A 13,071-nucleotide genomic window follows, 5' to 3' on the forward strand; every position below is an offset into this window, starting at 1 on the left:
GCAAAGCCCGATGTTGGGCTCAAACTTAAGTACCCTGAGATCATGACCTGAGCCAAAATCAAGAGTCTGATGTTTAATTTACTGAGCCACCCAGGCACCCCCTTAGGTTTTTTTTTTTAATTAATGTCCTTTCTTTTGTCCATTTAACTTCTTTGCTATAAGAAATGACCACTCTCTCCAGCCCCTTTCCCCAACCAAAAATGGCTATTTCTACCTGTGCCCACTTTTAATTGAATCTATTATTGACTTAACCTGCACTTATGTGATTTCTTTTTTGTGTGATTGGAAATCGTGTTTTATTCAATTACTATCAAAGGAATGATTTAAAGATGCAAGTTTTATGAAGGATACGTGTTTTAAAGGGCAACAATCTTTGTATTTAAGGTTCCTTTTAATATACTAAAATTCAAGATCTGTTATTTGTTTATTAAAATTTTTTTTAATGTTTATTTATCTTTTTGAGAGAGAGAGAGACAGAGTGTGAGTGGGGGAGGGGCAGAGAGAGAGAGGGAGACACAGAATCCAAAGCAGGCTCCAGGTTCTGAGCTGTCAGCACAGAGCCCGACGTGGGGCTCGAACTCACAAGCTGTGAGATCATGACCTGAGCCAAGGTCAGATGCTTAACCAACTGAGTCACCCAGGTGCCCCTCAAGATCTGTTATTTATTTATTTATTTATTTATTTATTTATTTATTTATTTATTTATTTTTCTCCTGTGATTTTTTAATTTGACCTTTGCTGATTATTTTATTATTTTTTAATATATGAAATTTATTGTCAAATTGGTTTCCATACAGCACCCAGTGCTCATCCCAAAAGATGCCCTCTTCCATACCCATCACCCACCCTCCCCTCCCTCCCACCCCCCATCACTTTTTGAATAGAACACATCAAATGAAATATGGGGAAGTGCAAAAGAAGTAAAATTGCATACATAATTCAAATACAAAGGTGATGTTTGCATCTTTTGCTTTCTCAAAACCTATCATGTTTCTAATATGTTACAAATGTATTGAAGAATACGTTCAAACTATTCAGTAGTTTACGAATAATTGAGCGAATCAGAATAAAAGAAATGTTCCTCTCTAAGATAGTATCACTAACTTCATAAAAGGAAACTTCAGCACTTATAGAACTTTTAATAATAAAATATTGTTTCAGCTATATACCTTTGGATTATATACATTTTCTTGATGAATGTAACCAGTGCTTTTCTGTGCATTATGAAGCAAGGTGTGGAGGTGGGTAAAGGCATTAAATTCCCTTCATGTTTTATAAAATGCTATTATATACATTTACCAACCATCTTACGTGGGTGTCTGGGCAGGTATTGTTAGTCTTCTGACTCCCAGTTAAAATTTCTTGCAGACACTAAATTATCAATCCTTTGCTTCTAAAAAATATAATCAAATGTGGTAGAATCATTGGAATTATCAAATGATCTGTAAATATAGGCCCATTCAACCCCCTAGTTTGTGATTAAAAATACTTCAAAGGGAAAAGAGAACAAATTATGTTACTCAGCTGCCAAATATATTTATTGAAAAAATGGTATATACAGCGATCAGGTGAACACTTCTGATATTAACCCAATTTCTGATTATGCCAGTTCTGTTTGAGAAGGAAAACAACTGATGTCATTTTCCAAGATGGAGTGTGGGTAGATAAGTTGCCACATAGATGTCCCCACAAAGAAATTTACCAGATAAAGACCATGAAAGGAAAGAGGAGACACAATGTTAATGGGTTCTTTAAAGTTAATGGGTAAGAGCTGGAATAAATTCTCCTTCAGAGTTCAAACTAAACCATTCCGAGAGAGTGAGGCAAGACCAGCACTTTCTCAGAGCACTTAAAAATGTCAAAGGCAAGACGTGGAGATGGAGGTGGGAAAGGGTGTGAGACAGTGTACTTGTGTTTGGGGACATTTACAAGAGCAGGGGACTTTTGAGTCATATCTAGGTTTAAATCCTAGATCCACCACTTTTCAATGATGTGAATATAATAGCAGGTCAGTGTTAAACCAAGACCAAATCATATCAAACATAAAATTCTGAAGTGGTATGCCAGAGCAATGGGAAGTTTTCGAGGGAAATATTAAAAACAAGTTCAGAGTTCTAGAAAGTCACCAAGAACATAAATACATTGAGAGAGAGAGAGAGGATGCAGAGAGGATACCTGGGGACTTTTTCTTTGGGGAGAGTTGTGTGTGTGCTGTGAGTCTCTGCCACTGCAAAGCAGAAGGTGCCTGTCCCCAACCTCAATTCTACTGAAAAGGGCTTCTATGGGACCCTTAGGAGTGCTTGATATACGTTTCTTATAATAGTAGGGGAGTAACACAGTCGAGTCTTACTAAGGAATATAAAGGCAAGAGGTTGTAGCTGTCAGCTTGAGATAGAGAGAGAGAGAGAGAGAGAGAGAGAGAGAGAGAGACAGATACTTAAAGTGATGAGTGGGGCCAGGGACAAGGAGTGGAAATGTTTCACCAGTACCAGATGTGTGTGACTTGGAGAAAGAGCCAACTGAAGTCATTTAAAATACTGACCAAGAGAACACATAGATGCATGATGGGACAGGAAGACACAGATCCTGAGTGGATAAGCTGCTAAAGGTCAGGGTTTGCAGGGGTGGCAATCTAAGGAAAATCCTTGCTAGCATGCAGCACTGTATCATCAGCTGTATGGGGCAAGGTGGAGATGTGTTGATTCTGACTAACATGCGAAGGTAATCAGGAAGGAAAGCATTCCGCTCGAATGCCAGGGGAAGGTATTATCAAGCCTCCCATAAGAAATGCCCTTTTTTTTTTTTTTTAAATTTTTAAAGTTTATTTATTTATTTTGAGAGAGACAGCATGAGCAGGGGAGGAGCAGAGATGGAGAAAGAATCCCAAGCAGGTTCTGCACTGTCAGCACAGAGCCCAATGTGGGGCTCGAACTCATGAAATTATGAGATCATGTCCTGAGCCTAAATTAAGAGTCAGATGCTTAACTGACTGAGCCACCCAGGCGCCCCACAATGCCTTGTTTAACAAGAACCTGACTCCGCTTTTACCTGTCTCCCCCAACATACCCCATCCTGTGCACCACTCAGGAAACAAATGTCTGTTTCCTGAGATTTTTAAAGTCGTATGTGTATGTAACAGCAGGCTGCCCCCTACTCGTTACTGGCACCAGAAGAGAGCAGCCCAGCTCAGGCAGCAGCGGCACAGCAGCCCTCTTGACTTACAGGGCTGTACCCTGAATGGGCGTGTCTATACCAGCAGTGCGCGCCTACGTGCAGCTCCGCCCCCTGGAGGTCTGGGCCGCGCAGCCGCAGTCCTTCATGTTCCTTTGGCGCGCGGCAGTTCGGGGAGTGTCTCTGTTCTGCCCGGTGAGTCGCTGAGCCGCTCACCGCGGCCTGTCTATAGGGTCCAAAGAAAAACTCTCTGAATAATTTTGTGGCAGTAGTTGGGCCCCTCAGAGTCACGCACTTACTAATCTTGAGTTAGACTGGGAGCAATATTTACTTTAAGCCCATGCAGCTTCCACAAAGCCTCACCTTGACTTTCCGAATCACAACAAGGTTGGTGATGTCTCCTTGCCGCCGCAGTGGCACCGCGTGCACGAGCAGCTGTTTGCCCGCCTGTCCCTCCTGGTGGTCAACAGTTTTGGCCTCCAGGGCATGCGCCTGAAGCTCATGGCCACCATGTGCCAGAGTCGGTTCCCCTGCATGAGCGTGTACTAGGGGAACTACAACACCATGAAGCACCGCCTTCTCATCACCTGCAACTCCACTCCCGGGAGCTGGATTTCCACCTTCATAGCGTCAAAGTCCTTCCTGTGGGTACAAGTCGTGGGATGGTTATGAAGGGTCCCCAGCATGAGCCACCCGCAGGACATGGGTGATCTGCTGGCCACAGGCGCGGGGCTTCCAGAGAGTGAGGCAGAGCCCCAAGGTAAGCATATATCATGACTGAGCTGCCCCAAGCGGCCATGGTAGTGGCTGAGTGTGGCTCACTGAGGTCTGGTCTCCGATGGGGTTGCTGCTTATCAAGATCCAGAAGGGTGTCAGTTTCTTTCTTTCTGTTTTTGTTGTTGTTGTTTTGTTTTGTTTAAATTAACTTAATTCTTTTTATTTATTTTTTAAATTTACATCCAAGTTAGCATATAGTGCATAATGATTTCAGGAGTAGAATCCAGTGATTCATCCCCTACATTTAACACCCAGTGTCAGCTTCTGCACAAGAGGTTGGAGGAGCACCAGGTCACCCTCACAGTTGAGGAAGAGAAGCTGCTGCTCAAGGCCAGAGGCAGGCCCAGCAGGCCCAAAACATCCAGTGCAAGCAGGAATGGGTGAGAGGCCTTCATGAGGAAGAGCCTGGTGGGCATGAAGAGGGCATGGGCAGAGAGGCCAGTGGGACAGTGATACCCAGGACCCTAGGGGCCCGCTCAGGAAGCAGAGGAGACTTGGCAGCAGCAGCAAGGGGAGGAAGAGGAGAAAGAGAAGGAAATGGTTGGGGGTGTAGATGAATATTTCCACCAGGTGGTGGGCAAGGAGCATGATGAGGATATATTCTTAAAAGATGGCCAAGAGGACACAGCCTGCTGGGCCCCCCAGTCCAGATGCAGCTGGTAAAGAAGTAGAGGCCTTCAAAGATACTACTAAGAGCATTTTTATATTTTTGTGAGGGTTTTTTGTTGTTTGTTTAATTTTGTTTTTAATTGGTGTCTATCTCCATTTGGTGACAGTGCACTTGGAGTGGGAGGTAAAATGACAGCTATGTAATTTATTTACATTCCACAAATTCTAATCCTACCTTGGAAAACATTTGTGAGACTAACAGATTTGAGCAAAAGCCTCTTTAATATAAATTAAGGTACAGTTTGGTGATTGTTTCTCATCCTCCTTAACCAAGGTGTATAAATATTTGTGGAGGATAGTGGGATAAGAGGGGGAGAGGATGGCAAGTCCAGATGGAAACAAACACGAAAGTAATCCCACTTAGGTGAGCACAGAGGTTAGGTGTGGGTCCTAATGGCCCTCTGTTTTCCCAGTGAATTCTCCTGGGATGGAACCAATTAAAAAGATAACTTTCCAGGTGAGCCTGTCTAACCATGGGACCTAGAATTATCACTGTGGTTATTTAAGTTATCAACTCTCACTTAATGGCTCCAAAAGTCAGCTGAATCTTAACATGATTTAAATCCTGTACCCCAGACTAGGATCTCTACCAACCAGGTGCTTCTTTTTTTGCTCCCATAGAACTTTGTAGACTTGAGTTTTGAGGTCATACTTTGTGATTTATGGAAGGATTTTACTGTAGTTACAAAATAAATATGAGATAGAAAAGTCAGGTTTCAAACAGTTAAACTTTATAAGAAGGAAATTTACAAGGAAATAGATAAATACAAGGAAATAGATAAATTTACAAGGAAATAGATAAATAGCTGTAGGATGATTGGGTCTGTAAAGCATTTCCAGGAAGCTATGATTAATTGTGTGTAGGTATAAATTCCTGTTCCCTTAACAGTAGTAGTAGTATGTGTAGAGGTCTTAAAATATATACACACTCCCTAAGGGGGATAAATTATACTGTTCAATATTGAAACAGAAATAGAAAGTAGTAAGTCAATAATGAATTTATATAGAGAATTATTTTGTTTTCCATTTAATTTTTATAGAAATGTTTGTATGATCTGTGAACATGTTATCCAGTGAATGACAAGTTTTTTTTTTTTTGCATGTGTGTGTTGTGTTGTTTTTATTTATTTTTTTAATGTTTATTTATTTTTCAAAGAAAGAGTGCGAGCAGGGGAGGGGCAGAGAGAGAGGGAGACAGAGGATCCGAAGTGGGCTCTGCACTGACAGCGAAAAGCCCAGCGTGAGGCTTGAACTCACGAATCATGAGGTCATGACCTGAGCCAAAGTTGGTCACTGACTGAGGCACCTGGCGCCCCTGTTTTAAGAGACAAGAGGATTTTAATACAGTCACCTGAGTGTGATTAGGAAATTGATTGCAATGTTACGTGTAGTTGCTAATGTTGAGTCAAATCATCTAAGGTCTTTATTCAATTTTAATGATATTTAATTATATTGAGGTATTGCCATCTATCATTCCTTCATTTATCAGACATTTATTGAGAGCCTGCTATGTACTTGGCACTGTTGTAGATCCTAAGAAAACAAGAGTAAAGATACAAAGGACCTTCCTTCATGTTACTTATATTCTAGAAGGGGCAAAAATTATAAGCTGACAGAAAAATTAATAGGTGTATTATTCAATAGTAAGAATAAAGTAAGTTTAAAAGTACATAGAGTGGTAGAGTTTGCTCTGTTAGAGGACTCAGGAAAAGTGTCCTTGAGAAGGTGTCATCTGTCTTGAGTAAAGTGAAGGAATAAATTATTTGATTATCTGGGGGAAGAATATTTCAGAAAAGTAAACAGGAGGGGCAAATACTTCAAGGTACAATTTATTCTATAGTTTAGGGAGTTGTAAGGTCAGGTTATTCAGTGATCAAGAAGGATATTGGTAGGAATGAACCCAGAGACGTAGGGGGAGCCAGCTTATCTAGGGATTTATAGGAGACCACTGAAGGATTTTAGAGCAAGAGAGTAACATAATCTTATTTACATTTTAGAAACATCTGCCTTGTGAATAGTAGTTCATAGGAGAAAAAAGACAGAAGCAGAGAGACCAATTCAACAGCTATTTTTATAGTTGTATAGGAGAGAATGATGCTATCAGGGCTAGGGGAATTATAGTGGAAGAGGTGAGAAGTGGTCCTTTTTCATATATATTTTGAAGCGTCAAAAACTATTCTAAGTTCTTTATATATAACATCTCACTTAATCCTCAAAACAATTGAATAAGGAAGACATCCATTATTTTCATTTCTAGAAGCAGAATCTGTGGATGAAAGATGTCAAGTAATTTTCTCAATGTTGCTGCACTAGTAACTGGTAGAATTAAAAATGATTAAACTTGAACTTGGCTGTCTCTGTAACTTGAGTTTTTGCCTATAACATTATGCTGCCTTTTATTTAACCTCATCTACAAAGTAGACCGTGACAGTAGGGCAACAATAGAAAAATAGACTCAAATGTCAGGCATCCTTGCAATGAAACAGAACTTTTCTGTTGATGTGGTTACTTTGTTGCTCACTGTCAAAGATGGATTTCCTGCATCATCTTTGAATAAAAGGTTTAGTCCCAAACTGGAGAAGAAAAGATTCTAGGAATTGCAGACAATAAACCTATAGATAGGGAAGGAAAAAGATAATATTCTTCCTGCCCCCAACACTCCACCATGAGAACAAGGAGAAATTAGGTTTTATAAATTAATTAATTAATTAATGATCAGTTTGTAAGTCTAAATGCACCAAACTTAACAGTAGATTCTGCCAACTAACTTTGATTATTTATTTATTTATTTATTAATGTTTGTTTATTTTTGAGAGAGACAGAGTGCAAACAGGGAAGAGGCAGAGAGAGAGGGAGACACAGAATCTGAAGCGGGCTCCAAACTCTGAATTGTCAGCACAGAGCCCGACGCAGGGCTTGAACTCACAAACTGTAAGATCATTACCTGAGCTGAAGTCAGGTGCTTAACCAACTGAGCCACCCAGGCGCCCCCTCAACTAACTTTAAAAGTAATAAATTTACAATTTAAACAAATTTAGAGTTGTACAACCTTTGCCCTAATCCAGATTTAGAACATTCCATCATCCCCCAAAGTTAATCCCTGCTCCCACATCTAGCCTTAAGAAGCTATTGATTTTCTTTGATTTCTTATAAATCTGCCTTCTCTAGAAAATGCATAGAAATAACATCATACATTTTATTTTGTACATTTAGTTTGTGTCATTTATTCTCCTGGCTTTGAGGTCATCCAAGTGGTAGCATACATTGGTAGTTCATTACTTTTTATGGCTGAATACTATTATGTTGTATAGGTCTACCACATTTTATTTATTTTTGTAGGTTGATACACATTTGGGTCGTCTCCATTTTGGGGCTATTAGGAATAATGATGCTATGATCATTCACACACACGTGCATCTATCTTTTCATTTTTCTTGGATAGATTCCTAGAAGTGAAATTGCTGGGATGTATGGTAAATAAATGTTTATATATTTTAAGAAACATTTTCCAAACTGGCTGTATCATTTTAATCGTCCCATAAACAGTCCTGATGGTTATCGCTTTTTCAGCATTCTAAGACATAATAACTGAATTTTTTATTATAGCCATTTTAATGGGTGTTTAGTTGTATCTCTTTTTGAGTTTGGCGTTTTTCTAATGATTAATAATGTAAGCATATTTTCAAGTGCTTATTATTCATATATCTTTTGTCAAATGTCTATTCAGATCTTTTGCTGATTTTTAAATTGGTTGTTTGTCTTCTTATCATTGAGTTGTTTTTTGTTTTCAAATATTTTCTTCCAGTATGTGGCTTGACTTTTTATTTTCATAATAATATTTTTTAAGCACAAAAATTTTAATTTTTATGAAGTTCAGTTTATCAATTGATTATTTTATGAATCACGTTTGAAGTATAAGAATTTTTTTTTGGCAAACTCAAGGTTACAGTGACTTTCTCTTATTTCTAGAAGTTTTATAGTTTAATTCTTAACATATAGACCTATGAGAATACTAGATCCATTAACATGGTTCTATTTAGATTTATTTAGATCTTCTTAAATTCCATTCCGTAATGCTGTATATATATTTTTTAAATTTACTTATTTTGAGAGAGAGAGAGAGAGAGAGAGAGAGAGAGAGAACAAGTAGGGGAGGGGCAGAGAGAGAGGGAGAGGGAAGATCCCAAGCAGGCTCCTTACTGTTAGTGCAGAGCCAGATAATAGGGCTCGAACTCAGGAACTGTGAGATCATGACCTGAAAAGAAATAAAGAGTTAAGCTTCTGGTTAACTAACTGAGCCACCCAGGCACCCCAGTAATGCTATATACTTTTAAGTGTAGAAGTTATGCTCTTCTTTGAATAGTAAATATATTCCTAGGTATTTTATTCTTTGATGCTATCATAAATGGAATTATTTTCTTAATTTCATTTTTGTAATGTTCACTGCTACAATTGGCTTTAATATATTTATCATCAGCAATAATAATGAGTCTTGCAATCTTTTTAAAAAATATATATTTTTTTAACGTTTTATTTATTTTTGAGACAGGAAGAGACAGAGCATGAACAGGGGAGGGTCAGAGAGAGGGAGACACAGAATCTGAAACAGGCTCCAGGCTCTGAGCTGTCAGCACAGAGCCCGACACGGGACTCGAACTCACGGACCGCGAGATCATGACCTGAGCTGAAGTCGGCCGCTCAACCGACTGAGCCACCCAGGCTCCCCTGAGTCTTGCAATCTTGATGAACTAATTAGTTTTAATAATATTAGTGGATTCCATAGTATTTTCTAGAAGATCATGTCATCTGCAAATAAGATAATTTTACTTTTAATTTTTCTTGTCAACCATGGTGGGAGCCTCCAGTACAAGGTTAATAGATGTGGCAAGAATGCACATATTTGACTTGTTCCTTATTTTTGGAGGAAAGCTCATATTCACCACTAAGGGTTATGTTAGGTATGGGGAATGCATAGAGATTAAATCAGCTTCAAGATGTTGTTTCCTATTATTCATAGTCAGTTGGTATTCTTCATCATTTTTTTTTTTTTTTTTTTTTAACTCATGGGTCCTTGGGGTGTGGCGCCTTGGTGGCTCAGTCGGTTAAGCGTCCGACCTTGGCTCAGGTTATGATCTCACAGTTCATGAGTTCGAGCATTGCATCAGGCTCTGTGCTAACAGCTCAGAGCCTGGAGTCTGCTTCAGATTCTGTGTCTTCCTTTCTGTCTGCCCCTCCCCTGCTCATGCTTTGTCTCTCCTTTTTTTTTCTCTGTCTCTCTCAAAAATAAATAAATATTAAAAAAAAATTTTGTTAAAAATCATGGATCCTTGCTTTGAATTTTTCCAGTGCTTTTTCTGTGTTTAATGAGATGGTCATCTGTTTTTGTATTTCATTCTATTATTATGGTATATGACATTATTTCATTTTAATATGTTAAACCAATTTTACATTCCTAAGTAACATCTGGTTAATTGTTATAGACTGCATGTTTGTGTCAACTCCAAATTCATATCTTGAAATCCTAACCCCCAACATGATGGTATTTAAAGATGGAGTCTTTGGAAGGTAAGTAGGTCATAAGATTGGAGCCCTCATGATAACATTAGTGTCCTCAGAAGAAGAGACAGGAGAGATCATTTTTTCTTTCTCTGCTTTCTACCATGTCAGGATATAAGGAGAAAAATGCCGTCTGCAAACCAAATAAAAAGTGCTCTCATCAGGAACCAAATGGACTAACACCTTGATTTTGGACTTCCCAACCTCCAGAACTGTGAGTAATAAATTTCTGTTGTTTAAGCCACTTAGTCTGTGGTATCTTGTTATAACAACCTGAGCTAACTAAAACAATTCTAGTGCATAATGTTTTATTTAGTTTACTAACACTTTATCAAGGATTTTGTATATATATTCAAGGTGGGTATTGTTTTGTACTATTTTCTTGAGTTATCCTTGTTTGTATTGAGTAACAAAGTAATGCCAGTCTTAGAAAATGGGTTGGTAAGTGTTTCTTCCTCTTACGTTAGAAAAAAGTTTGTAAAAAAAATTATAATAATTCCGTCCTTTGATAGAATTCACCCAGACCTGAGCTTTTCTTTGTGGGAATGTTTTCAATTACCAATTTCTTTATATTTCTTTATATTTTATAAGTATATTAAGACTTGCTTTTTCTTCCTAAATCAGTTTTGGTCATTTCTTTCTGAATTTTCTGCTTCATCTCAGTTATATAATTTGTTGGTACAAAGTTATTTATCATAATCCCTTACATGTTTTTATTTTGGTAGGGTCATTAATGATGTCTCCTGTTTTCTTTCTGGATTTTGATAATTTGTGTTTTTTTAACTCTTCAAAGAACAAACTTTAGGTTTCACTGACTTTTCAATTATTTATCTGCTTTCTCTTTCACTCATACCTCCTCTAATAGATTTTAGTTCTTTGTGTCCAATTGTTTAGGGTTTAGTTTGCTCATGGGTATCTAGTTTCATAAGATGGAAGCTTAGGTCATTATTGAGACCTTTCTTTTTTTCTGATATAGGCCATATGGCTATAAATTTCTATTTGAAGTTTTAGCTGCATCACATAAATTACGGTGTATTGTGTTTTCATTTTCATTCATTTCAGGGTGTTTTCTATTTTGCCTGTTATTTCTCCTTTGGTCAGTGAGTTAGTGAGAATAGTGTTTAAATTAATAATACTAGGAGATTACCCATATTTCTTCCTGTTGTTGGCTTCTAATGTATTATTGTGGTCAGATCCCCTGACAACTCTTTTTGGGGTCCCAGATCCAATTCCTATGTGTGTATGATGGTTTCCACCCTCTGACATAACACCAAAGCAATTCTTGGACAACAGCGAAGCGTCTAAGAATTCAACTCAGTTGTGACCCTACCCTAAGACAGCATCAGATTCCACGGGTTCAGGGGTTAAGGGCTCGGTTTTACAAGACTTTTTCTATACCACCCTCCAATTCAGATGTCAGTTGCAAGCCCCAGCCTGTTCCATGTGCTGACAGACTGACTACAGATTGGAGGTTCCAACGACCTCCTCCTTAGGTTCTTTCAGTTTGCTAGAGTGGCTCACAGAACTCAGGGAAACACTTCAGTAGCCAAAAGAAGAGATATACATAGGATGACATGTGGAGAAAGGGCACAGAATTTCTGTGCCCTCCCCAGGTATGTCACTGTCTCCTCAACTCCACATGTTCACCAACCCAGAAGCTCTCTTAACAAAGTCCCCTTGAGTTTTTAAGGGGGATTCATTGCATAGTCATGATTGACTAAGTCCTTGGCCATTGGCTGGTTCAACCTGTATCCCCTTAAGTGGGATTGAAGGTTTCAACCCTCTAATTACATGGTTGGTCCTTCTGGCAACCAGCCCCTGCCCTTGGTGGGGTCCAAAAGTAATCTTCATTAATATAACAAAAGATACCTGTTTCACTCTCAACACTTAGGAAATTCCAAGGGTTTTGGTAGCTGTAAGCCAGTAACAATGGATGCACACCAAATACATATGAAAAATATATTTTGGTCATCTGAATGACCAAATACATATTTCTTATAAATCACAGTATCACATCAGATAACATACTATGTATGATTTCAGTACTTTTCTCTCTCTTTTTAAAAAAAATATTTATTTATTTTGCACGAGAGAGAGAGAGAGAGAGAGAGAGACAGAGAGAGAGAGACAGAGGTGGGGGGAGGGAGAGAGAGAGAGGGAGGGAGAAAGGGAGGGGCAGAGAGAGCAGGAGAGAGAGAATCCTAAACAGGCTCCAAGCTGTTGATGCAGAGCCTGATGTGGGGCTTGATTTCATGCCCACAAAATCATGACCTGAGCTGAAATCAAGAGTTGGGTGCTTGGAGCGCTTGGGTGACTCAGTCGGTTGAGCATCCGACTTCAGCTCAGGTCATGATCTCACAGCTTGTGAATTTGAGCCCCATGTCGGGCTCTGAGCTGACAGTTTGGGGCCTGGAGCCTGCTTCGGATTCTGTGTTTCCCTCTTTCTCTGCCCCTAACCCACTCACATTCTGTCTCTGTCTCTCTCAAAAATAAATAAACATTAAAAAAAAAAAAAAAAAAGAGTTGGGTGCTTAACCAACTGAGCCATACAAGTGCTCCTCAGTACTTTTAAATGTAGTATGACTTGTTTTATCCTGGAGAATGTGCATGAAAAGAATGTGGATTCTGCTGTTGGGTGGAATTAACTATAGTTATTGGTTAGGTTGATACTTTTGTTCAGGTCTTCTATATAGTTTTCTAATTTTTCTGAGCAGTTCTATCACTTACTGAGTAAAATATCAAACTTTCTCACAACTATTGTTGAATCACCTATTTCTCCCTTCAATTCTGTCCATTTTTTGTTTCATATATTTTGGGCCAGGGTTGTTGGTGCTTATATAATTGTTGTATCTTCTTGATGTATTGACCCTTTTATCATTATGAAATTATATAGTATTT

The 13,071-nt window shown here is 38.7% G+C and overlaps 1 pseudogene; it reads left to right on the forward strand.

The window, feature by feature from the left end:
• Window positions 1–2,653: 2,653 nt before the first annotated feature.
• Window positions 2,654–3,948, forward strand: LOC122231498 (annotated as a pseudogene).
• The last annotated feature ends 9,123 nt before the right edge of the window (window positions 3,949–13,071 follow it).

This window comes from Panthera tigris, chromosome D1 (assembly GCF_018350195.1).
Source record: "Panthera tigris isolate Pti1 chromosome D1, P.tigris_Pti1_mat1.1, whole genome shotgun sequence".
Taxonomy (NCBI): Eukaryota; Metazoa; Chordata; class Mammalia; order Carnivora; family Felidae; genus Panthera; species Panthera tigris.